Here is a 26,208-nt window from a genome sequence, read left to right as displayed (position 1 = left end):
GGCGCACACACACACTCTTGCCCAGCACGCCCGGAGAAAAGATAGCTACATGAAGTAGTCACTGTCTCCAAGTCAATGTCGACCCACCCCTCTGCCCATCCATCACCCTCCCGCAGCTCTGCGACCCACCCACCGCCTCCCTTCAGCTCGGAGAGTGATAGACGCACGCACACACCCTCCGAGCGTCTGCGCGCCCGCGGCGCCAAAGGGGGCTCCACAGGCCGCGCCCGCCGCCGCCGCGGCGCTGGGCAACTGGGGAAAAAAAAGTTCTGCTCAGAGGACCAGTGAGCCTGCCGACCACCGGCCGACCAGTGCACAAACCCCGTTCTCCTTACCTCGGTCCGGAGGCCCCTGGAGCGCTCTGGTCCCGTCCGCACTGCAGCCAGCTTAAAGGAACCCCTCTCCAACCGGCCCGCTCTTCTCGCGCCCCTCCCCGCCCCCACGGGCATTTGTCCAGCGGCAAAGCAGACTCTTCCAGGTAAGTATATAAGTTACTGTACTGTGTGGGAGGGTCACGATCTTGGTAATTGCGGCTTTCCGAGCTTAACCCCTGCGTTCCTGCCTTGCTCCAACTTGTTGAGGACTCGTCGGGTCGCGGACAGAGCGAGCGTGCGCGCCAGCGAGCGCGCCGGCTGGAAGGGGGAGAGAGGTGCACCGGGCAGCGACGGGAGAGCGAGGCAGCGAGCGGCGGAGTTCAAATGCCCCCCCTGGCAGCGGTTTTCATTGGATAGGTCTTTCCCCCGCACACCCGTCCCCCCAGACTTAGTGCCCCCCCTCAAGTCTCCCAAGTAGGGGACGTTTCCAGGCGAAGTCACGATTCCTTCTCAGTTCGGAATGAACTGTGACTAGAGCCATGACGCAGCCAGCGCGCATTACTCACTTTTTGCAGTCACGACTTGGGAATCCGTGCTGGTTCCAACCAAAATTACACCGCTACCATTGAATTATTTAATAGTTTCTAGTTCGGGGGTAAACTTGTGCATTGTATCAAGCGATGGGGGGAAGAGGGGACGATGGGGGGCGAAATGAGGTCATAAGGCTTTCTCCCCTCCCCCTTATTGACTCTTGGACAACCCCCACCCCACCACCACTCCACGTAGTGCATGTGTTTTATTGTGCTACCACCCCTCCCGGCCCGACCACTCCCCCCACCCACCCCATCCCCATTTGTATCCTCTGCAAATGTGGCAGAATTTGTAAACACAACCACGCAACTTGCGGAGCAGAGAGGGGAGAGGCTTGGGAAAGGGAAGGAATAGGTTCGGATGAATGACGAAGAGGCCGAGGGGTGGGCCGAGAGGCTGCGAGCAGCTTTGGTTTGAGCTGAATTGTCAAGACAGTGTGGGATGCAGCGTTATTTGTGTTATTCCCCACAATACCAGTAACAGCCCCTGTTACTATTATGAGTTGAGGAATACTCTGTTTCAGCCAGGGAATCTTCCCAGAGAGGGACTGCTTCTGAGCTAAAAATAATGCGACCCATCCTCCTTCCCCCCTACTCCCAGGACTGCGCCTCGGATGCCCTGCATGGGGGTCAGGTCACTAAAACCAGAGGCTGTTGCTGGATTTAGGATGGGGCAGAGGGAACAAAAAGTACCCGGGCTCTTCGTTTTTGCCTGAAGGCTAGCCTCGTCAGATATTTAACCTCACCTTCCCGAGTTTATTATTATTTTTTACTTACATAGAAAATATCTCTGTATGCATGTAAGCTTACTGCAGGTCCTTAAGATTGCCTCATTTCCCTCACCATCTACAGCCCACCCTTATGGGCCAGTTTGAGGGTGAAATTTTATTATTCCTCTATGGGGAGTTAATCAGTATAAATGTCTTTGTGTGCTCATGATAGCCATCCCCTCTCTGGCCTCTGATAACCTTCCTCCTTCCTCACCTGTCTGGCTACAGGTTTGGTCAAAATGACTGGAGCTAATTGCAGTGAATCTCACTCTAGGTCGAGCCCATAATCCCAGGAAGCTGATAGTTTCCTTAATAACATTTGGCAACTAGGAGTAGAACTCCCCCCCCTCCCCAATCCCCAGTTTCCCTCGGAGCCGGTTTTCAGAAACCCTTTGGCTTTTGGTTTTAAGGCGCCCTGCGGTGTTCCCAAGCCTGGATTCTCTGTGCATCGTACCAACAACTCCTGTGCCTTGGCCTCTAATTCAATCTTTCCACCACCAACTCATTTGGGGCTCCTCTGACTAGGACACGAAGGGTGAATAGTGAGAAAAAAGCCATAATGCACAGACACATCCTTACACACCTCACAAGAATTGCAGAATGTGGGAGCGTCGGGGGGGGGGGCATGAAGTGGGAGGGGACGAGAGTCCGAATAAAGCAACCTATAGCTTCTTAGAGAGTCACCATCACGGGAGAGAAATCTTTCAAACCCACTGGCGGGAAGGTGCGGGCGCCTGGGAATGGAGACCCAGATAGTGCCTGGCCTCTGCGGAGAAAGCCAGTGAGGCACAGCTCTCGGTTCCTGGAGCTCTGGGCCTTGGCTCATCCTCAAATCTAACACTTTGCTCCCCCTCCTAAAATTTTTTTCCTTCCCTTCCCACTCACCCCTCCTTTTCCCCAAAGCTCTCACCGAAGTCACGACTATCCCCTTTGAACATCCTTAACCCCCTCCTCTCCGCATCCTCCTTCTGCATCCAGGGCGGGGCTATCCGCAGCTGGCACCAATCCCGCCCCCTGGCGCTCAGAGCTGAACTCGCTGAGGACGAAGGAATTTTCAGCACCTGCCTTCCATGGACAGCTACCGCGTCCTGGGCCGGCCGGGACCAGGGTCGCGGTTCTCCGGCTCCCCAACCGGAGCGCACAGGGAAGTTTGTTAAAGAAATAGGGATTCCCCCCCGCCCTTTACCTCCCAGCCCCATCCATGCAATTTTAATCTATATCGCATCGTCTCCATTAATCTAGCAGAGAGATGGTCCATTAAGTCGTATCTGGGCACCCTTTAAGACAGAGAAAATGCGGAGGGGAGGGGGACAGTAGGGAGAACCGGGCTCAACAGCGCCGACCCATAAAGAGAAAAGGAGTTGCAGCAGCTATTGATTCAGAGATTCGTAAGGGTGATTCCCGGTTCTGCAAGAATTTCCTCTTTCAGTTCCTTTGCATGCATCCCAAAATTCATTATGCACACACACAGCTATACCCCTCACCCTCTACTCAGTCCCACCCTCCTCTTTAGAAAGGGGTAAAAAGGCAGCCAAAAAGAACCTCAGATCATGCATAAAGTAAGCCTCAGCTCATACTCACAATCTGCGGCATGCACATGACATAATATTACTTACCCAAACGGGAACTCCTTAAGAGAGAGAAAGAGAAACGTAGGGGGAGGGAAGAGAAAGTGGAAAGAGAGGAGACAGAAGAGGAGAGGAAAAATCCAACAATTAATTTCCAGACATAGTGGGGAGGGGGGATGCGGTGATGTCCAGATTTTCTTCCACCCGCGCTGGCTTTTTATCCCAATGCAGCCCTCGGTCTATTTCTGGAACACGATCAAACCCTGATGCTATTTTTAGCAAGTACTGAAAAAACCTCCACACACAAAGGCATTTCGCTGGAACGTTACGTCCAAAACATTAAATGTGCATTAAGCGCCCCCTCCTCACTTTTTTCTGCACCATCAGCCTCACTTGCATTACTGCAGATGATGTTTTTCAAAGCAGGAAAATACCTAAATATTTCTTATATTCTCCCTCCCTCCCATTAACTCCCGTCTGCCTCTGCCTGTTGCAAGCTCTTCGCAGTCTCCCCGAGCAGAAGGCTTTGGAGTGGTTGTATTCTTTTAGAGCTCCATGCCTCCATTGACCGGATTCCCTACATGATGGGGAAGGGGTGGTGGTGCTTAGGCCTCTTTCCCAGAGGGGCTTCCCAAGAAAGCTCTAGAGTCTAATGCTATCCACGATGGAGATTCCCAAATGTCGGGGGTGGGGGGGCAGAATCTTCGGTACCCTTCCCACGTTTCCCACCCATGCTTTGCAAAATCGCGCTGTGTTTGCAACACACCGCCTTTGGAAATGTATGTTTTGAAAGCTGTGTGTGTGTGTGTGTGTGTGTGTGTGTGTGTGTGTGTGTGTGTGTTGCGTTCTAGTAATTCACTACGAGGGGGCTGGAGAAAATAGACTCATGAAGGCAGTGCAGAGCAGCCGCCTTGAGTCTCCTTTGCCAGCCTGCGTCAGTCATCAGCTACTGACGTCACGTGCAGATTCTCCTCTTTGGTGGGTCTGCTTCAGCCGGGAAAAGGCTTCTGCTCGGAGACAGAGCTTTGTGTTCGGCGCAGCCACTAAGCAGGCGAGGCGGCCGAGGCGGGCGCCACCCCAGGCTAGGGCTGGGCAGCTGCAGAGGAGGCTGCAGCCTCGTCTGCACTGGGCGTGCGGGGCCCCGAGGGCGTGCCCAGCAGGACAGCCCCTTTCCCAAACGGCCTCCGCCGCCCAGTGCAAACTCGGCTCCTCACAGATTCGCGCAAACGTCCTTTCCCCGCCCTTTCGCAACTGGCCGCTGTAGCAGAAACAGATTAATTCTGTGTGTTTGTCGGGCTGATAGCCCCGGTTCCTCGAGTGACGCAAATAACAGATTCTACGGCTCCCGCTCTCTCCCCTGCTCCCTTTTTCTCGCTCCCTCCTTTCCCCTCTTCTGTTTCCTGCGCCCACGCATCCTGCTTGGTCTCCCACGGAATCAGCCAGCTACAGCTTCCCAGAGAGCAATCATCCGAGTTACAGACAGATAGACTCCCAGAGCAGGAACAAATAAACCTACAATTAAACATATACACACAGCACTTTGCAAGTGGCCAGCGGCGTTTAGGGGCTGCCCTGTGTGTGTGTGGGAGGGGAATAGGGTTCATAAATCCACCTGCCTCAAGGAGTCAGTTGCTGGCGGGGGGGTGGGGGGGGACGGGGGGGGGGGGACGGGGGGCGGGGGAGGGTGTACAGAGGAGGGACAGAACGGGGCTTGCTGCAGCTTTTTCCTCTCCTGACCACCTGAAAAGGACACCCACCTCTATAAATACCCAGATAGCAGGATATTTAGCGAATAAACAACTTTCGTTGAATAGTAGGAGAAAATTCAACAGAGACTGCAAATACTTAAGTCTCCAGAGACATTAGCGGTACTTTTTAAGACTAGGTGACAGTGTACTCTTTTTTTTCCCTTTCAAAGACCAGGGTATCTTTTTTCTTTTTAAAATAATGCCCCTGAAAAATGAGCTCAATGCATTAGAGCTATTTTTAAACCAATCTGAATGGAGCTTGTTTCATGAGGGTGACAAAAGGTGTGTGAATGTAAGTGTCTTGGTGTGTTGTATCTGAATCTGAGGTTTTCAGCAGAGGACATGCTACACCTCAGCATGACAAAGAGTTTATTGATTGGTAGAGTGATGGAGGTGGGAAGAATTCTTGCAGATTGGAAGGTCTGAACAAAATCACATGCACAGAGATTACGCTCCCCAAATCTACACAGCCTTCCACATCCACCTCATATAACCTCTGCCCTGAAGGATGAGGGGGAAGCAGAGAGCTATTTACAGTCATGGCTTGATGCATGGTTTGTCTCTTTTACTAATCCTAATTATCAGCTTTCCTTGACAATGGTTTTCCTTGATGCCAATAAACAATTTTCCAGAGGTTACCACTAGGATTTGGGGCACAAAGCCTGGGAGAGACAGTGATCATGAGGGTTAATATTTAATCAGTGTGATTTTTAATACCCTTTCATCTTCCTCCTTAGGCACTCCTATCCTTTGTAACTTGCCTTGGAGATTCTGGGTTAACCTTAAGCCCGTCCTGTACCCTCAGCTCCTGTCTGTGGCTTCAGCCTTGCCCACTAAAGGGAGACAGAGGACAGCGGCTCAGCTGGAAGGACACCCTCTGGCAGCCCATCAGCAGCTATTTATTTTTAGCTCCATGAATGCATGCATGTATGCATGTGAGAAAGTTGCTGCAGTGGGGAGGTGTGCCGTCAGTCAGAAGAAATATCAGTGAGAGGTAGGTGGCCCTGGTTCTTCCACTGAAGATGGCTTATCACTTGGGATCATCAGATGTGGCCCGACAGACAGGAAAGCTTTCCCATCACGTTTCGACAGCGTTTCAATGACGTCTTCTTGGATTAATGACAATGTCAAGCTAAACATGTTTTTAAAGGCAGAGTAGAATATTTTTAGAGATATGAGACTAGGTATAGGTAAGCATGAATTCACATTCACAGAAACCATACATTTGTATATAAACTATATATATAGAAGAGACAATTTAGAATAATGTGACTTGTTTTCTATTTCTGTGCTTTCTATGGTGGTTGGGTGCTATTGTGTCTGGTGTTGAGATCCAGGCAGATTCATTTAAGACCACTTTGGGGGTCCCCTAACAGCTTCCAGCAAACCCTGAATCTAACCCTAACAAATGAAGTAGAGTTGAAAATACAAGAAATGGGCTCAGACTCTACATCTCAAAACTTTGAGGGCAGCAACCAAAATTATACTAATCTAACCTTGGACTCAGGGTCTCTGATCCTCGCCCCTCCAGAAGAGGGCGTGCCTCTGCCTTGTCCCTATGTGGCGACTGTAATCAAACTGACAGGTTAGATGCTGGGGTGGGGAGGAGGAAGCTCAGCAGAAACATTTGCAGAAAGTTAAGCCTCCGGAGGCTCAGCAGCTCCATTTTCCTTACACGTCGGTCAGGTCCTCTGGTGTATTCCTGGATTGGAGCTGGTGACCTTGGCTTCCCGAGCTGTCCTGCCATTCTTTGCTAAGGGCTGTGGTGCCCAATTCCTGTCAGAGCAGTCAAACTAAGGACCCAGGGAAAATAGACTGACATGGAACCTGTCCAAAATGAAAACTGCCTTGTGCACTGCCAACCCATTCCTTGGCATCCCAAGCATGAAGACTAGTTTCTCTTAATACTCCCCCAGGGAGTCTGTGGGTGATAGGCTGCTGTCACAAAGCCCTTGAAAAGAACTAAGTCTCCTCTCTTTCAGGGTCAATGAAGCCCAGAAATGTCCCGCCTGTGTCTCTTGTCTCTTCTCCAAGCACCAAGAAAAATGCCAGTAGGTAAAGTACTGGGTTTGGAGGAGGGAAAAACAAACAACAACAACAACAACAACAAAAACACCTCAGCTCCCAGGAAATCAACCAATACTTGACCAAGGAAGAAGTCGAGGAAAGAGATCCCTCTTTGCCTGAAGTTGTCTCCATCAGGAAGAACTATTTTGGCCTCAGTAAGGGATGGAGTCGGAGAAGACACCAATAGTTTCTGAATACCTACTATGTGTCAGACACTGTACCAGGCGCTTTTACATACATCTGATATAATACTTAAGGCAGTGCTATGGGTGTCATGATGTTACCTACCTCATTGGATTGTAAAGCACAGAAATCACTTCAAAAATAGTAGTTATTATTTTCCCCATTTTAAAGCTAAAGAAGTGGAGACCAGGTAGCTTAAATGACTTGTCCAAAAGTCTTAGAGCTTGAGGTTGTACAATTAGGGATCCAATCAAGTGCATGTCTGTATGGCTCCAACATTTATGCCCATACCTCTCTTATCATGTTGTCTTTATTCCTATATCTGGTCTTATGTATTACAGTTCTAGGCTCCCTCATTTGGAATTCGAGACGTCTGCGACTTTCTCAGTAGTGACCTGAATAATGAAACCAATGTATTCCTCCTAAGGAGTCCTTTAGCCAGTAGACACCATCACCCACCCCACCACCGGCTCCATCACAATGCTATCTGCCCGAGAAGAGACACCCTCCATCCTCTATCAAGAAAAGCCCCCAGCTCATCTAAAACTCAAAGGATTTGTCTGAAGTCAGCCAGTGTAGAGTGAATAAGCAGCAAACTTTATGCCCATTCAGACTGCTACACCCAACCAGCTATGTTTTCATGTCCATTGAGGAAACCCCTTTGGTAGCACTAAGGAGGAGTTAGGAACTCCCCAGTCCAGTCTTCCAAGAAAGCTGTCTTAAGGTGAGAACAGCAGCAAATCCAAATTTGGTTTGGCAAGTCATCTGAGTACTCCTTCACTCCTTTAGAAACTGGCATCTCTGATCATTTTCTTGATTCTGAAAACTTTAGAAGCTCAGCCATTAGCACAGTGGGGGAGTTGAGTCACAGCATGTATAATACAAGCTATTCCATGATCCCCTTGCCCTGTTAAATAACATGTTTCCATCACTTACCCTGATCAGGAGGTACATTCAGCCTTGGGAAACACTTCTTACAAGCCAGCATATTTGGAGGTTTGAGGACCCCTTGCATGCTGGAGAAAAGTGACTAGAATTCCATCACCCTCCTTTTTGGTTGCCATCAGCACTCAACAGTCTCAACTCTCAAGTCTGGTTACCTGAAAGCAACCATAGCTTTCAACTTCAGAACAGTTAAGGCAAAGTCTTCCCTTTGTACACATCTGTTACAAAGGAGCAAGTTCTTTCAAATGCCCTCCCTACACCACTCTAACTGCTGAACACCTTGGAGAGCCAGATAACAGGTTTCCCCATGCCTTGCCAACGGAAGCCACATTTGAGAGAATAGGGACTTAGGGGGCCACCCAGGAATATCTAGAGTGGGTTTCATGGTGAGGATCTAAGCAAAGACAAGGAAGCCAGAGCAAGCACATGATAGGGGACAGAGGTTGAGGGGGTGGGGTGGGGCTCAGGATGCCAGCGTGTTTTAGTTTAGCAAGCACTAAACAGAAAAGGATCAGAGCTTGAAAAGCATGGACCCTGGGGAGAAAAGAACAATCTAAGGGTGTTTCAAGACACCTACATGAGTTTGGCCTTAATCTTGTGGTTGCTGGACAGTTGTCTACCCCACTTGACTTCAGTGGGCAGAGAGAGAGCCCAATCACAAATTCATGGGGAAGGATCTAGTCGGTCTGAATTAGCTGTTATCTTTTCACTATTAAAACAGCCCTGAAAGTAGGGACTGGTCTACTAGACTTGGATCTCTATATCTCATAGGCCAACAGTAAAACATGGGTACTGCCATTTCTTTAATTCCTAGTCCAATAAATACAGGCTGTGGAAAAGAAGAACGGACTAATCTATCTGCTGGGTTGGCCAGGTTTGTTTGTTTGTTTGTTTGTTTTTTGTTTTGTTCTTAGTGGCAAGGCTATGAGTTAACAAATTGGGTCTGAATCTTGTCATGAGAAGAGAGACCTTCAGCTCACATATGAAAACCTGGCATCTTCCATTAGTTCTAGCTTACCCCTAAAAGTGGAAATAAAAGTCGGGGAGAGAAAATACACTTCCTGGGTATAGTGGGTTTTCTGAGAACCACATGTTTTATAGCGATGGTCTTTGAGAAAGAGAGCACTATGACCTCAACAAGTCTTACTTGGTTAATCCTGCTGTTTTTGTTTCCTAGATGTCTAGATTGACATTGTGAGGCTGGACTAACACCCATGGCTGGGCTGGGGGTCACCGAAGGCCATTAAGGTCAGTAGGAACCAATAGAGGACAAATCATACATCCTAACAGGGTCGGTCTGGCTCATCAGCACTGCGTGTCTGAGATCACCATAAATCACTGTAGACAGTGCTGACAAATGTCACTTACCTCACCATCCAGGAACCTGTGGCTCAGAAACCATGAAGAAAAACCTTGGGTCTCAAATGAAAATGTCTAGAGTGAAGCCATTGCAATGTGGTAGAATGAAATGCAAATTTACCTGGAGGAAAAAATCTAGATGATTCCATCCTATGTTCAGGGGCAATCTAATTCTGAGGCTCTTTCTCTCTCTCACCTCCCTACCCCCACATTCTCAATCACTCTGAACAGTCATGAGTAAGCTCTTTCACTGTATCTGACTGGGATTAAGGGATTTCTGGTCTTTTCATCTGGTTTCAATTATATCACACTCAGACACCTTGGGTACCTGCATTGAGTATGACTGTTCTGGCAGAGAGTCTTGCGACTTCATTTTGGAAAAGGTAGGATTTGCTGTCATTTTCCTGACCTGGGGGCTGAGTGTTGGGCTGAGTCTGGCATGAGACGGGTAGAAGAGAGGGAAACTAATGTTAGCCACCTGGATGTAACTGAGAGGGGAACCTGCCAAACAGAGAGCAAAGCCACTGCCCATGACAGGGTCACCTCGGAGAAAGAGCTCAGTGGGTAGTGAATGGAGGAAGGATGGTGATCAGGAAGGGGTAATTATGGCAAGGGTTAATAGGAAAATGAACGTGAGCAGCAACATTGCAGAAAGCACGAGGCAAAGGATGAGGTGTGTCCTGGGTGTTTGAGGACTGCTTTGAAAACTCATCTGGTCTCCTCCTTGGTCATTGGCGATCCTACAACAAGTAAGAATGAAAGGGATATGGTGTCAGCAATCTACATTCTATCACTTACAGTTCCCTGTGAGCATCCAGTTCCAGGCTGTTCCCTCCCCTTTTCAGTGGTATCATTTTGGCTTCCCTAGGGGTGTCAGGGACACGAGGGGAAGATACACATGGCTGCAGTTAGGTAAAGAGATGCTCAGCCTTCCAGCAGGTGGCCAAATACAAGTTCATTCCAAATTGGCAGATCTGGACCAACTATTCATCAAGAAGTCACATTTCTGGCAAAGTAGAGTTTGTGGTATTAACAAGTCAAACCAGAGAGAGAGCTGCTTCCACTGGCAGCTGAAGGCCAGGAGGTTACATCATGGACAAATATTTTTAACTCAACCACTCTGTTTAGGACATTGACAGCCCAATAGCCCAGGAGGGCTGCAGAAAGTCTGCTCTTACATCTGCTGTGGTACTGTCTGCAGGTACCATTCTGATCCCGTTGTGATATCAGTCTGCCTGTAGGGGCAGGGGAAGCTAGTAGGAGGTCCTCTGTCAGGGTAGGGGCGTGCTAGGTGGTATCTAGTGTGGCTGCTGTCCCATTGTATAGACAGAGACACAGCAGAGAAATTGGAGACCACTACTCAACCCAAGTAGGACAGGGAATCCTGTGACTTGCCCATATCTCACATTCCCAGGAAGAACCAATGTGGAAATGCTTTGAGGGTCTCCTGCATGAAATGGAAATCTTTGCATGGTATAGGAGAGTTTAAATAGTACTTGGGATTCTCCCAGGGACCTAGTTGCCTTTAAAATGTGGGCTGGTGAGAGACCAACCTTAAAAAGATAAGTAGTTTGTGTAATTCCTAATTCCCAAATGACTCAATATCAAGGGAATTCAATTATGAACCAACCTGAAACAGAAAGGAGTGACTCAGAACAAGATCTGTATACAAATCGAGGAGGTGGTTTCACCATCTTTATTTTCTGCAGTTAAAAGGCCCAGTCTACACCTCGGTTTCAACTAACACCAAGCAAAAAGTCAGAAGGTAATCTGAGAGTAAGATTCTGGTCTTGACTCTGCCATTTGCTCCAACCCCAAATCTGGAACATGTCCCTCAACATCCTAAATTCCCAACATATAAATGGGGTGCACTGCTACCTGTCCTACCTACCTCACAGGATTTTAATTTTAAAAACATATGTGTGAACATGTTGCACAAATTTAAACAAGGCCTCACCTCTGTAATGGAAATTCTTCTTAGTCACTGCTGTGCTGGTTACTGCTTTCTTCAGTCTGAGCATCACAGTGAGAGCACAGATTGGACAAGCACTGCCATGGAATTAATTGCCTCATGGGCTAGCTTTTTTTAAAAAGCAAGGTTGAAATGTTCTAGGCCCCAGGAAGTTTATGGAGCAATCCCAAAGCCAGCACAACCTACTTGCAAAGATCTGACAATTCAGTTCACGAACTCATCCTAGAAAAAGTGCTGCACACCTCATTGCTGAATATCACTATGGTCACCTTCGAAGTACTCCCCTTGGGAAGCTATGCACCAACACCAGCCTAGTCCACCCTTCAAAGCAATTTTGGAACTCTTTTTCTGAAATGGCATCAGAGCTGTCGTCATGTTACCCTTGATGTCTTGAATGTCATCAAAATGTCTTCCTTTCAATATTTCCTTTATCTTCAGGTAAAGAAAGAAGTCATTGGGGGCCAGATCAGGTGAGTAGGGAGGTTGTTCCAATACAGCTATTTGTTTACTGGCTGAAAACTCCCTCACAGACAGTGCCGTGTGAGTTGGTGCACTGTCGTGATGCAAGAGCCATTAATTTTGTTGGAGAAAAGTTCAGGTCGTCTAACTTTTTCATGCAGCCTTTTCAGCACTTCCAAATAGTAAACTTGGTTAACTGTTTGTCCAGTTGGTACAAATTCATAATGAATAATCATTCTGATATCAAAAAAGGTTAGCAAAATCGTTGCAACAATTTGCGAACTTAATTGTCAAAGCTCGGATGTTAGGTGATGGGAATAAGTTTCACTTCCCATTTCATGTTGTCCCTTGGGACTTGCTTCTCTTGAGTTCTCTCAGGAGAATTCTAAGAACAATGAGGGCCCCTGAAGTGGTCTGCTAGTCTCTGGTGACACCAGGACGTTAATCTCTCCAGGTACTGGCTACCTCATTTGTAAAACCATGCCACATGCTAGTAAGATGCTTAGCACTGTGTTGGCACCCAATAAATGTTAGATGAAATTATGAAGGAGGCAGAAGAAACCCACCTCTGGAGTTGCATCTTCCTTGGTGCCTCAGGAGACCTTATTTTCTCCTTGGTTCAAGGCACCAAGGTACTCAAATGCCTCAAAGCCATACCCACAGGGCAGGGCAGAATGAGTCCTTTGGAATTTCTATCAAAGAGCCAGTAGAGGGAGCTCCTGAGTAAAACTTCTCTTCTCTGGTCCACATTTCCTTTATTTCTCTTTAAAACCAATCTCTGTCCAGAAACCACGGACTTTTTCTCTACCAGAAAACTAGAGCCCTCAGCAAAAGACCTGGACCCAGTCCAGCTTTCAGAGAACCCAGGGGTTCTTGAACTTTAGAGATAGCTTGAGTCCCATGCCGAGGGTCAACTCTTGGGCTCTGGTTGCAACTTGGAACAAAAAGGGTAGTTCCCACATGGGGCTGATCCCAGGAGATCTGGGGCTGAGGCTTTGAAGCTTCCACTTTGGCCCTTGGAATTTTGAATATGCTTTAGCTTTGTAGTCGTCCTCTCCCCACAAATATCTCGATTCGTCGTCACTGAAAGGATCTTTATTACAAGCTTGAGATAAGGCAGTCATGGAGCCTGGATACTGTTAGCAGCAGAGTAAAGGAAATAGTCCTTGCCTGCTCTTAGGAGCCTTTAAACGCAAGCATCTGAGAAACCAAAGGATGGACATGGGCTCTTTCTCAGATGAAGGACCTAAAATGGCTGACAAGAGGTGGCAAGATGGACTATTGAGGCTCTGAGCCAAGCTTTTCCACAGTTCCTTCGCTTCTCATATTCCTCAGGTCAACCAAGTAACACAAACCTTTTTTTCTCGTACTTATTTTTCTGGTTCATAGTTAATCAATGCAATAGTAGGAGCCTCAAGAGATGGTAGATCTTTCCAGTCTTTCTTTTAATTAACATGTGCTCATAGTTTGATTTTGATTAACAGTGGCCTCGTTTCTTTTAGGGCATCCAAGGGGCTCTGTGCCTCACCTACTTACAAGAGGATACATAGCTCAGGAGGAACCCAGAATAAGGGGAAGTCTTGCCATCCAGAAAAGTTAAAAACATATAAGAGTGCCTCTCCCCCATCTTCGGCTGGCGTGACAGCAAGAGTAACAATAGCTGGTATTTGAGTATTTACTAACCTCAGGTACTGTGCTAAGAGGTATGTATAGTACACATTATTCCATTCAGTATTTACAGCAACTCAATGAAACTGTTCCTATTACAATTTCCATTTTCAAGTTGAAAAGGCAGAGCTTGGAGAGGCTAAATAACCTGCCCTAAGTCAAAAAGCTGCTAAGTGTATTAGTTGGTATTCTGAAATACAGAACAGCCCCAATCCAGGCTCTAACTGGGTTCTCCAGAACACACAATCAATAATGGAGTTCCCTTCAGCATTAGCAGAAGTTTCCAAGGGTAAGGGGAACCTGGGGAGTGGGACATACCTTGTTAAGTCCCAACCAGGACCGTGGAAACACCTGATATTCCTTCTCGTTCCATTGTCTCATTTTCACAGGGCAAATACGACCTGTCTCAGGAGGAAAAATTACCATCGGATGAAGCAGTTTGCCATCTTTTCCCTCCCTAAGATAATCCCTCAGACACCCAGCCAAGGGTAAACAAAAGGGACTCATTACATCTTTGAAAAATGCATTGGGCTTTCATAATTTGGGAATGAACTAGAAGATTGACAGCTGGGGACCTAATTCAAGAGTAGAATTCTTTAGGTCTCCTACCTGAAAAGAAAAGACTTTGGGAACTGCCATTAAAAATAATCGGGGGAGGCGGGGAGGAAGGTAGGTAATGGATTTTATCAACAGCTCTCAAGTTCTGACTCCATCTACCCTGATTCGTAACTTTTCTGGGCTCTGTTCACCCACCTTTGGGTAACAGTCAGTGATGGCTCCTTTGACATAAGGGATTGGACCAGGTAGGGAAGGCAGAGGCTGCACAGCTAACATCACAGGTGGCACTTTTCCTTAACTGTAAATGACAAGGACCCTGCCTTCAATCACCCCAGGAGCTTAACTGCTCCTTCACTACCTGAAGTCGAGAGAAAAAAGCTGTCCAGTGAGAAGGAGGGAAAAAAATGAAGGAGCTACTGCCATAAAGAGGCAGGGAACCACTGGCGACGGGAAGAATAGAGGACTCACACCCAGGCCTGTCCTCGCATCTCCTCATCTCTGGGGCTGACACCAAATGTTTTGATTCATAGAGTACTTGCTGCTCTGGGCCACCAGTATTGGCAAATATATAGGTTCCAATTGGTTCAAAATGGGATGTTCGGTTACAAATCAAACACAACTTTGGTCTGGATTGTAACTCAGGAGAATTACTAATGTGTTGATGGGGTCTGGGGCTCATAACTTTGAGGAGTTCCTTCTGACTAGGGATTTGTGGCCCATTTTACTTCCAGGTCCTACAGGGATGCACCAAGCTCTCAGCAGGGACCTGCCTGCATCACGCTGCAACTTGTTCCATCTGCATCCTTCTTACAGCCCTCCAGAGCCAAACTAGTTACAGAGTATGTTTTTCTTGAAATCCCCTGCAAACACATGGCAGTCTCCCAAGAGGGACCCAGAAGGGTGGACATTAGGGACAGAAATGCCTTCAGAATGGGGAAACACTCATAATGATAGCAAGCACCTAATGAGCACTTGTCGTACACCAGGCAGTGTCTGAAGCACTTTATATGTATTAATTTATTCCTCATCGTAAGCCCAGGAGGCAGGTACTATTATTGTTCCTATTTTACAGATGAGAAAATAGATACTACTGGACTTGTCTGAGGTCTCGCAGCTATTTAAGTAGGCATGACTTTCATCCAGGCTGTCTGGCTCCTGCCCTGAGTCCTACACTAGAGTCTTTCCTCTTGATGATAGAATCACCAAGGTTCTCTCACGCTGGGCCTATATACGGGCCCTGAATCAAAAGGAATCCTTATTCAGTCTGATGTTGTGCTTGCTGTGGATAATCTATGGAATGTGGACATCAGGGATTAATGGGCCCAGAGGACCCTGTTGTCTGAGGCCTGAGCAACACTGACCACTCCCTCCCAGGGCCATGGAAGAAGACTGTGAAAACAGTGATAACAATACCTTCACCTCAAACATGTCCACTCCTCCAAGCACCTTAGGAGCTCCTTAAGGACAAGAATTATTCAGCTTGCTGTATGCAACAGTCATGAGATTGCACACACTGTGGGGACGGTTAACTCTGACCCCCTTGTTTTAGGATGAGGCCAAGTGAATCACCTACATTCACTGGGTTAGGGCAGCAAAGCCTGGACTAGACCCCTGGGTTTGACTTCTAGTTCAGTCAACATATCTGATCACAGGGTCTCTGAACGCTGAGGGAAGAGATAAGAGAACGTAGTATTTGCTGGTGAGGGAGACTACTGCTATTCAAGACCCTACCATCTAGAAAAAGAAAGGGAGATATTTCTCTAATCTGTTTAGGGGAACTGAAGCCTGGAAGAAGAGTCAGCTGGCCCCAGGTCACAGACCAAGTTAGGGAATGAGCTAATTGATTTCTGTTCCCAAAATGCCCAGCTCATCAGATTCCCTGAACACGATGTAGGTGGTTAAGCTTTTAAAAATCTGAGAGCTTAGATATATAGATCAGTAGGTTAATGTAGAATAGGAGAAGGTGTCTTGCCTTGGTGGAAGTGGCTAAAGAAGGAATTTTCAGGGAGAGAGTGGCTATTTTGCTCTTCCCTTTTCTCTTCCATCATGTCCCTGAACAATTCGTTTTCCAAATCTGTGTGAATTCAATATAGGAAAGGAAACTGACACAAATGATGCCCATAGTGAATCCTGCTCGCAGGGATCCTGACTCCTGCCCCAGACTGAGGCTAGTTTGAGGCTACTACCTGCAAAACTTGGTGGTTCTCAGTACCCAAGATGTGGTGGTCAGAGTAGGTCCTACAGTTCTGGGACCCATGAACGCTAACAGTTAGCTCATGGGCTTCCAATAGGATGAACTGCCATCAAAGCCTGGCCACCTCACCAAATATTACCAAGAGTCTCTGGAACGAAAAATCTGGATCTTTGTGGATGGAATCTGTTGTTTTTTCCCAACTGGTACCTCCACACCAATGAACACACTCATATAAACTCATGGATGAAAGGGTTTCTGATAGAATGGGACATGGGACAGATACATTTGGAATAGGAAGGGAAGTCTACGGTGACTGATTGGTCAGGCAAGGGCTTTATAAAAACCTAGGGTTGGGAAGGGTCTTACCAAAAGAAGACTGTGGGCTGCTAAAGGCCTCTTTCACCTTCTGGACTACGAATGTCATGGTGGCAAGCAGGATCTGTCTTTGTTATCCCTGGATCCTCAGAACCTAGTATGCGGCCTGTTACCTGGTGGACCCTCCATAAATTTTTGCGTCCCCAATTTGAATGAGGCCATGAGGACCAGGTAAGGGATTACTTTCCTCTGTTCTCCACTCAGGAAGGAGGTCATTGGAACTCAAGCTCTGGATGAAGAACATATAGTCATACTTGCCTCCAAGGAATCACTGAGGGACTCTCACAACGCCCAAGGAGGACTGGGAACATCTGCCCCAGGGGAGAGGAGGAGACTTGAGTCTTGCCTTTAGGCTCCAGTGAGTCAAATGCAGATGATTTACTTGCCCATAGTCTTGGGGTCCAGACCAGTGCTAAGCATTGACTGGGCCCCTTCCTCCTTACCTGGGTGCCTCCTCTTTCAGGACTGGGGACTGGGGAAAAGGGTTTATGGGCTTTAAGCTGAAGTGAAAGCTCCAGGGAAGTTTCCCAGGAGTGTCCCTGGCTTGGCAGGGTCAACGGAGAGCAGTTCCTTTGGCTTTCAGTAGGGTAAGGAGTGGGGAGATAGATTTTACCCAGCATCTCCCAAGAGGAGTCCCTGTGTATGTGGAAAGGTCTAAGAATGTCTCTGCTAGCTTCAAAAAAGGGAAAATTTATCCACGAAAGAAAGGTCTATGGTATAATAGAAATGTCATTCGAAGATGATCCCAAGTCACTTTTCTGATGCTTTCTTGGGCCTATCAATGGCCAGAGGTATAATAATAAAAACAACGGTAAACAATAATAGTAATACATCAGACACTGGGTATGTGCTAGGCACTGTGCCAAGCCCTTTGCAAATAACTCCATGAATCACAACCTTTTGAGGTAGGTACTATTCTTACTCTCAAGTTTTGAGAAACTGAAGTTTTGAGAGTTTAAAAAACTTGTCAAAAGTCACATAACCAACCAAATACAGAAGTCAAGATTTGAACCCAGGTCTGTTTGATTACAAGGTCTGAACTATTCACCATCATACTGTACTCAGGAAACTGAGAGTCCAGACTGTCAGAGACCTGTGTCTACCTCTATTTCCATGTAAGATGGGAAAGAGGAAGGCAGGATTAAAAAAAAGAAATTAACATCTGCTTCTGCACACACAAAATGCACAAACACACGTATCATGTATGTAGAACACTCGAGTGCTTTTGGATGAGCCATCTCACTTCTCATGTCATTCTCAGTGGGGTAGGTGAATACTCCCATTGACCTGGGAAGGTAAGCAGGTCGCAAAGAACCTAAATCATTTACCTAAGATCATACATCCCCTTGGTTGCCTGAATCTGTCTGGTTCAATGCCAAATCCATGGCTCTTCACTATAACAGACTGCCACAATAATGAGACATACTCAGCTAGCACTTATTAAACTCCCACCATGGGTCAAGCACTGTACTAGGCTCATTCACAAACAGTAAATAATTCTCCATTGATTGGTCTTCCCATCTACTAACTGGGCTTTCACTGAAGCAGCCTCCAAGTCTAGTAAAGCTTATATAAAAAGAATAAATAAGGGCAATTTCTTTCCCTCTTTTCTCTATGTATTCTCGGAAGCTTAAGTTCGACCTAAATATTTCACAAAAAGATGGTGCTGTCACCTACAGGACCAGGCAGTAAAGAAAAACTAGATTAAGGCTGAAAAGCACAACTCTTATTTAAACTCCCTGAACCAAGGATGGAGGGTCAGAACTATCTTTGTTCTCTAGGATGGATGCATTTTTAATGCCATCCTATTTCCACTCCAGTCCACCTCACATTTCTGAGGTGCCCTCTAGCTTCACTCCTTAGAGAATAAGCTGGCAGCTGATGAAGAAAGGAAAGACTCGCTTTCCATGGGGGCCTATCAGGAATACAGGGCTGTCTTCTTCTCGACCTTTTGAGCCTCAAGTTCTACTTCTTCCATATTAACATCAATTGCATTTACTGCCAAAGTCATTTCTAAGAACTTGTCATCCTGGAGCAAGAGATTCCTGGGCCGACTTCAGGGGAAGAGATAACTAACTAAATAAGTACTAAATAATACAGTTATTCATGAAGCAAGCTAAATATTATTCATTTGTAGATGGTGGAACTTAAGTACATATCAGGCAGAAGGTCTGCTTCATGGAGCCAAGCTCCAAAGTGATGGGGAGGGATTGGATGGATGCTTAATTTCCAAGGCCTGGGCTCCAACTCAAGGCCTCAGCAGACCTCAAAAGGGATCAGCAGATGAATTCTCTCTTCAAAGCTCTGACACCATCACCAAAAAGTGGTGGACTTTTCACAGCGTGGGACTTGGTTAAAGGAGTAGAAAATCCCAATGGATCAAAAAGGGAGGCTTGCCGAAGCTTTTTGCTGCCGGTGGGACTATTCGTTTGATGAAGGAAGAAGCAGCCGGCTTCTCAGTGTAGGATCTGGATTACGTCTCACCTCCTCCTGCCCAGGTTGGCTGAATGGGTGTGTGACCTATGTGGTCACACATGGCCCTGTGCTCAGAAGGGCCTCGTTCTCGGTTTAATACTCTGTCGTCATTGTCTTCAGATTCTTAATAACTTGAGCTTTGAACTTGGGTTTTGCACATAAAGTCTGTGGGACAATGGAGAATGCCTGAGTAGCAAAGATAATGCGCGCAACGCGTGGTCACCGTTGCTGGCTGTCGCAGTGTTGGCAGTCCCCTAAGAGTACAGAATTTCAGCGGGAGCTCAGCGAGACTCAAAGCAAGTAAAAGGTAGGCCGATGACTAAGTAAGCGGGGACACTGGCAGTACCGAGAGATCATGCTCTTTGAACCAGAACTTGCTTTGAATGCAGAAAGGAGGCAGTGGGGTTCTATCGAACACTAGTGACAAAAACCCCTATCATATCATGTCTTACTCATTTTCCTTCCCTGTATTTGCCAACCACCTATGCTCAAAACGATGACATAGAAGGGAAGATAGTTCCTTTTCCTTTCAGTCCTTCCTTACTCATCAGCAAGCTGAGGTCAGACAGTGCTGGTAGAACGTTTGCACGTAAGAAGTGAAATACTGCAAAAGCAGTTGCGTTCATTTTGTTCACTGTTCCCATTGTGCTGGTAAGAACAAACCATATGGGTGTACCACCTAAGAAAGGCGAGTTGTGTAATTTCTGTGATTCTGCAAATCAATTCAATGTTCTTATATTTGCCTTTAAAACAATCATTGCACAATATACAGATGTATGGTACCATTCAAGCTAATAATTTAAGTTTTTTATTTTTATTTGGCACATTAAACAGAAAATGTTTAAAATCACAACTTGAAAGATCTGGGAGAAAGAAAAAAGTTTTATAAAAGTTTTATATTTTAGTATCTTTATATATTTTTCCTGTTTTTTGAACAAGGGGCCCTACATTTTCATTTTATACTGGACGCCATGAATTATGTAACTGGCCCTGCTCTTGCCCTTAGTTTTCTTTTGAGAAACAAAGGGGCAGCACCAGAGCTCGTCCAAAGTGATGAAGGGACAAGTTGGACTTCATTCTTCTCATAAGTGGATAGACAGCCGCTTGCAGTAAAGCTTTCCAACGTCGAGTGAAGGGGAAACTGACACTCCTGAATGAATATGAGGAAACCCAAGGCAAATTCAGGTTTACCACATACACTCAGGGACGTCAGATCCACCCCGAAACCGGACATGGCATTTCTCCACTGGCATCTTCACGCTTGACAGAAGATGAAGATGGTCTGCTCTTTTGTGTTCACGCATGCGTTCACAGGTGGAGAGAATTCTGTGCACACACATATGCGTATTGTTGTGGTCTTGCTCCACGTATGTGCACATACACCGCATATATGTGTTTGCATGTGATGTGTGCTTGGGCACCTGGTAGAACCTGAGAGGGGTGTCTTCACATGGATCTTGGGGTTGGCTGACGGACACGAAATGCCTTTAAGGCAAGGGTGCAAATGGTGTCCTTCTGGAACTTAGTCCACAAGAGACCACAGATAAGAGCGGAGAGCAATACTGGCGGGTTTGGGGGAAGTATGCGAGACACACGGCTCTATTTGTAGGACCAGATTTTTCTTGAAACCACTTTCATCTCCTTTTATATCAAAAAGAGACAGACATCTGTTGACTTAGGTAAAGAACAGAAACAACTTCCTTCTCAGGGGAGTGACACAAGTGACCCTACTGCCTCCTAGGCTGTGAAAGACTATCCTCCTTTCACCACTGGACAAAAAGGGAGCGGGCACGCCCCTGGACTAGGGCCTTCCATGAGGTGGACAGTGGATGCCAGGAATGCTGACCTGCTTTGCCGCCACACCAGCAGGTCCCGAGGGATGGACATGCCATCCACTCTGCTTTCTTTAGCTGGACGCCACTTCATACCATATCTACAGCAGGCTTTGTGCCCGTCTGCGCCCCTCTCACCTCCAATCCCATTTCTATGTCTGCACTCCTTGCTTTTGGGTTATTTTACCTCTGGAGCCATGACAACAGCAGCTGATTCTAATTTCTAAGCACCCTCCCCAAATCTCCCAATCCCCAGCTTGAGGAGATTCACTTCTCATGTGAATTTGGTAACCCAGCCAGCCCCCCTGGGAGAAAAAAGCCAGTAACTGACTCCTTCCGAATCACATCCCCATCTAGGTGGTCTTCACTACCACCAGCCCCGATCAAAGAACCATTGTCTTTTACCTTCTCCATATTTCCAAGTGCATTTTAAGCAGACATGTACATGGTGCCCCCACTATATATTTCAAGACCATTGGGGGAGGTATTCCCCCTCCAAAGAGACCTCTGTTCCACCTCCCAGAAGTGGCAGCTCTTCAGAGTGGAGGTGATTCAGCTTTTCCTCGAGATCATTTGCAGGAGAAAACTACAGTACTACATACAGCTGAGAGTGCTGCCTGATTCCCTAGATTTAAAAAAAAGAAAAAAAAACCTGCTCTCAGACAAGGAATTCCCATTGACTGAGGTCTGGCCAACACCTGGAGCTCAGTTTTCCCCATTAAACATAAAGCTCAGGATGAAGGATGCAGGGACAGGTGGGAGAAGGGGTGACATACCGTTTCAGCCTTTTCAACCCTCTGGAGGATCTGAACTCTGGCCCCCAAGGTCAAATGGCTGATGTTCAAAAGTCCCCTCTGTCCATGCCTCCATCCCTCATCCCCAAGCTCCTTGCTAACAAAGAAGGGCTCTCTTTGCTACACACAATAAAGCCCTGGTGGATTTACCCAGATTAAAGAACCCCTTGAAGTCTCTGTCAAAACTAATCTTCTCAGGAGAAACACTTGTTGATAACCACCTTGCTTTGTGAGGTAGCAGAGAACACGGCCCGGCTGGAAAAAAACGGGCCTCTGACCTCCTGAACTCCACATGGCACCATGCACCACACAATTCCTGACCTCATAGAACGCCCCCCCCCCCAGGACCACCCCCCAGGACCCCCCCCCCCCATACCCTGCAAGCTCCCGCCCTCATTTAGCTTCTCCACTTCAAGCTGGGCCATCTTTGCACCAGCCTCCTGAAGCAAGGAGGCCAGTCCTGCAGCTTCCCAGACCGTGAGGGACTCTGGCTGGGTGCCAGCCCCTCCTCTGCCGCCCCCGTGATTTAACCCTCCACCCTGCCGAGCTCAGCCTCTCTTCATGCTTCAAAGTTTGCCAGGCGCTTGTTCAGGCGGTTTTCTCTACACAAACGGCCCTACGAAATCATGCATGAAGATTTCCCTCTACAGGTGGTTGTGAGCTGTAGCAGTTTTTGCTGTTGCAATAGAAATGTGGTTGGTTTTCTTTTTCTTTTTTAAATTTCATTTTACCCACTAATAGGGTTTTTTTAAAACATTGTTTTACTTGCACCCACGGAAGACTTAGCATTTTTCCCACATAGTGGGAAGAGAGATTAAATTCTTCATGCAAGAAATGTTACCACTACCACCACCACCACCAAGCTCTGACTCTCTCCCCACACTCCCCCACTTTGCTTTGACTTCATAAAGCCTTTTTGGAACTAAATTGTCATGTGCAAACTAATTACAAAAATGAAGACACTTAGTGAATGAGAATCAATCCAAAATATGGCAAAGTAGAAGAAGCACTTGCCCACTACAGAATCCACCTCCACCCTCCCACCGCCCCCACACCCCAGATATCACGGTGGGGGAAGGCAAGACAGCATCCCCTCCCCAGTTTACCACCACAGGATTGTCTTCCAGCTGGCGTGACTCCTGCAAAAACCACACACACACACACACACACACACACACACACAACCACAGGAAAGCCTGCTCACGAAGTCTAGGCAATTTGTACAAATATAATTGTTCAATGAAAAAGACAGTAACCATGGCCAGTCATACAGATCTACTCCTGCAAACATTCACCAACTGACATCATAAACTTTGCAAAAGCCAAACACGAGACAGTGCATGGTATAACCTACCTTGGCGAGCTCCTTCACTTTTTGTGCAAATGTTTTCCCCTCCGCACGCTTTACATAGATTTCTAGGGAAATTTGGAAGGACTGGTGAGGGGGTGGGAGAGGTGAGGGAATGAGGGTAATATAAATAAGGCAGCGTTTTCAATGCACCACGCAAAAAGCTCGGGATTTCACGTTGTGTCTGCACTCTTCCCGGAGCAAAGCAAACAGTTCGCGTTCGGTGCCAGACTTGGAGGGAGAGGGAGAGGAGAGAGGGAGGGGGTGAAAGGGAGAGGGAGTGGGGAGAAAGAGGGTGGGGGGAGCCTGTGGGAGAGAGAGAGAAGAGAGAAAGAGGAAATGAGGGACGGATAGAGGGAGAAGAGGGGCGGTGAGCGGGAAGGGAGGGGGAGAGAGAGAAGAAAGGAGGGGGAGAGACAGAGGAAAGGAGGAGAGCGAGGAGGCAGGCCCCCCTCCCACGTTCCCACCCCCACACATTCAGGCACCTCCTGAGTAACAGATCAGAGCCAAAAAACTCCTCACCCACGTTCGAAAACCCCGTTTAGGGACGAAGTCCCCAGGCACTCACTCTCGAGGTCTATTTATAGACAGACCCTAATGATACGCATCGCATTCTGAACGTACATGTGCGTGTGCCGACTACATACGGTTTCTTTGACAGGTGTGATTTTTATTTTATTTTTTGCACTGCAGTGCCTCTGATTAGATGTGTTTGGATTTTTTTTTTGATTTTTTTTTGCATCAGGAAAACATGCATCAATTTTGAAGGTATTGGGGGAAATGGTGGGGGTCTCAAAGCTTCCAAAACCCTGGCTTCGCCCCCCCCCCCCCCCAGCAAAGCTGGGATATTTGCAGAGTTGGGGCTGTTTGAAAAGGCTCCAGCTCTGGCTCGGTGTAGCACGCCCAGTTCCAGCAGTGTGTGCTATTGACCTGCATTGACGTCAGCGCGTCATTAGGTCTCCCTTAGAAACACTGACTTTCAAAAATAGTATCAAATTAATTCAGTTGGAGCCTGGTGAAGAAAGGCTACTAGCTGGAATCAGCCATAAAACTCCAGAATTTTCAGCCCTAGATTTCTTCTTCTAGGAGCCAAATAGAAATCAGATTGTATGGAAAATACCATTGATGGGATTTTTTTTTTCCTCCTTAAGAAAAGGGACCAAATTAGATTGCAAAACCCAGAACTGCTTCTTTTTTTTTCTTTCCCTTCTTTTTTCTGATCTAAAAATAACCCCTGCTTGAGCTGACTGCGGTATCTTTTGTGTTGCAGCTCTCTGTTTTTAGCAGTGTGGTCTCAGTGAAGGTTGAAACACAAGTACAGATATCGAGCTATTGATATTTGCAAAACCAGGAATTAATTTTAATGAAACAGGTGTGCCTTACTGTGATGGTGGGTAATACAGGACAGGGGCGCCATGGGAGAGATCTATGCCATTCATACTTCTCTCGTTCATGTTTTTCCAATTCATCTTTTTAGGATGTAATTCCCACCCCACGTGTCTCACGTGGCCTCTGGCCAGCACATGCAACCCCCATTCATACAAACACAAAACACCGGTGCATTCACACTTATGAGAGACAGTACATTCATAAGCAAAGGCTCTGGATGTTTCTTCCTCGCTTGGCTGCTTGACAGAAAAAGCACCGCAGCCCACCAACCTGAGATTAGCAATCTGGGGGATTTAAATATGCAATCTGATAATGAGATTGGATTGTTAACATCTGTATTTATTTAAAACCTGCTTTTCCTGGTGGAGCAACTACCCCCTTCAATTTTTCAACCATACATTTTTATATACACCTGTGAATTATAGACATGACTGTAGAGAGTGCCTCCCCCATGGAAGCCAGGTGGGTGATGATATCCTCCACTTTCAAAGTGTTTGGGAAGGAGGGACATTAGATTTTCTGTTTTCAGAGGAAGCAGTTTGCAATAGTTTTGTATAGTCTTCATTTTCCACATTTCCAGCTTTGCAACCCTCTCCCTGACCCACTCTCCTCAAATGTGCTTCACTTGTGCTTCTAGGTGATAAAAGAATTTGGTTTCTCTGACCCATCCAGTCTTTGGCCTCTGCTGAGACTGTTAATGAGGGGACTAATTAGGGCCATTGTGTTCAGGGGCCTCTCGGAGGCCACTCGGATGACAAGGGATATGGGGGGCCTTGGGTGGAGGCAAGGAGAGCCCAAGATGTATTTAAATAATATGACTTAAAAGAGGGCCTGGGATTGGGGGGGGGGGGGGTTATGACACACTCACCAGGTCAGGTTTGTAATCACCCAATCATCTGTGCTTATCACTATTTCCTGAAAGAATGAGGGCCTTGCTTTCATCCCCTGAAATCGAGTTGGGGTGGGGGAGATGGTAAGAGCTTTTGGATCTCAACATTTCAGACGAGGACAGAATATGCATAATTCTACCATGCCAGGCTAGTAGGTCAGGGGAGTGGAGGGCAGAGAAAATCATACCCCAGCTCCTACCTGTCTGCCACTTGCTCAGTCCCAAGGAAGAGCATTGAGGGTGAGCCAGGAGGCTGTGGGGCTAGAGTTTATCTAAGGACAATTGTGGTGTTTGGAGGAAACTTCAACTGATGACAGACTGACCACGTGGTTTCCCTTATCTCCTCCCCCCTTTCTTCTCTGAGGGTTTAGAGAGGACAAGGCCATGGCCAGTGATTCGTGTAGCCACAGGAGTAGCAGCAGCAGCAAAAGGAAGGTGCTATGAGAAAACATAGTGTTCCCTCCTCTCCCCCCTACCCAGCACTTACAGACTTTGGTGAAGATACTGATCAATGGATTCCTCCAGCCAGCCAGGCACCTGCAAACCACGACCCCGGCTTGCAAGGGCTCCCATACACCCTTGGTCACAAATGCATTCATTCACAGAAACTTCCAGTCATTCATGCACCTGCACACAACCACGTTCATTCATATTTTAGCCACAACTGCGGCCACGCCTTCGCCTGCAAAGGCTGGGCAAGTGTGCACAGCA

The 26,208-nt window shown here is 47.1% G+C and overlaps 2 long non-coding RNA genes across 9 annotated transcripts in view; one reads left to right on the top strand and one right to left on the bottom strand.

Moving 5' to 3' along the window:
- The window catches only part of LOC109455119 (uncharacterized), a 103,291-nt gene extending 79,755 nt beyond the window's left edge, over positions 1-23,536 (bottom strand). For 3 of the 7 annotated variants that reach the window (XR_012497570.1, XR_002138571.2, XR_012497569.1), the window contains exon 1: positions 336-700. This is a non-coding gene — a long non-coding RNA (uncharacterized LOC109455119). Of the gene's footprint in view, positions 1-335; positions 701-880; positions 984-3,290; positions 3,510-23,225 lie in introns of those variants that run through there. The other 4 variants (XR_002138570.2, XR_002138573.2, XR_012497571.1 and 1 more) reach the window with 4 other exon arrangements.
- LOC141572261 (uncharacterized) lies at positions 345-19,713 on the top strand. 2 transcript variants are annotated; one of them, XR_012497573.1, is made up of 6 exons: positions 345-478; positions 5,728-5,984; positions 6,973-7,045; positions 9,363-9,433; positions 13,478-13,678; positions 14,033-19,713. It is a non-coding gene; the product is annotated as an uncharacterized LOC141572261 (long non-coding RNA). The 2 variants fall into 2 exon arrangements; XR_012497574.1 differs by having other exon boundaries at positions 346-478; positions 5,796-5,984.
- Positions 23,537-26,208: the final 2,672 nt, after the last annotated feature.

Source organism: Rhinolophus sinicus, linkage group LG06 (assembly GCF_036562045.2).
Source record: "Rhinolophus sinicus isolate RSC01 linkage group LG06, ASM3656204v1, whole genome shotgun sequence".
NCBI lineage: Eukaryota > Metazoa > Chordata > Mammalia > Chiroptera > Rhinolophidae > Rhinolophus > Rhinolophus sinicus.
Note: the sequence above shows the minus strand (reverse complement) of the source record. Positions and strands in the feature narration are given on the sequence as shown.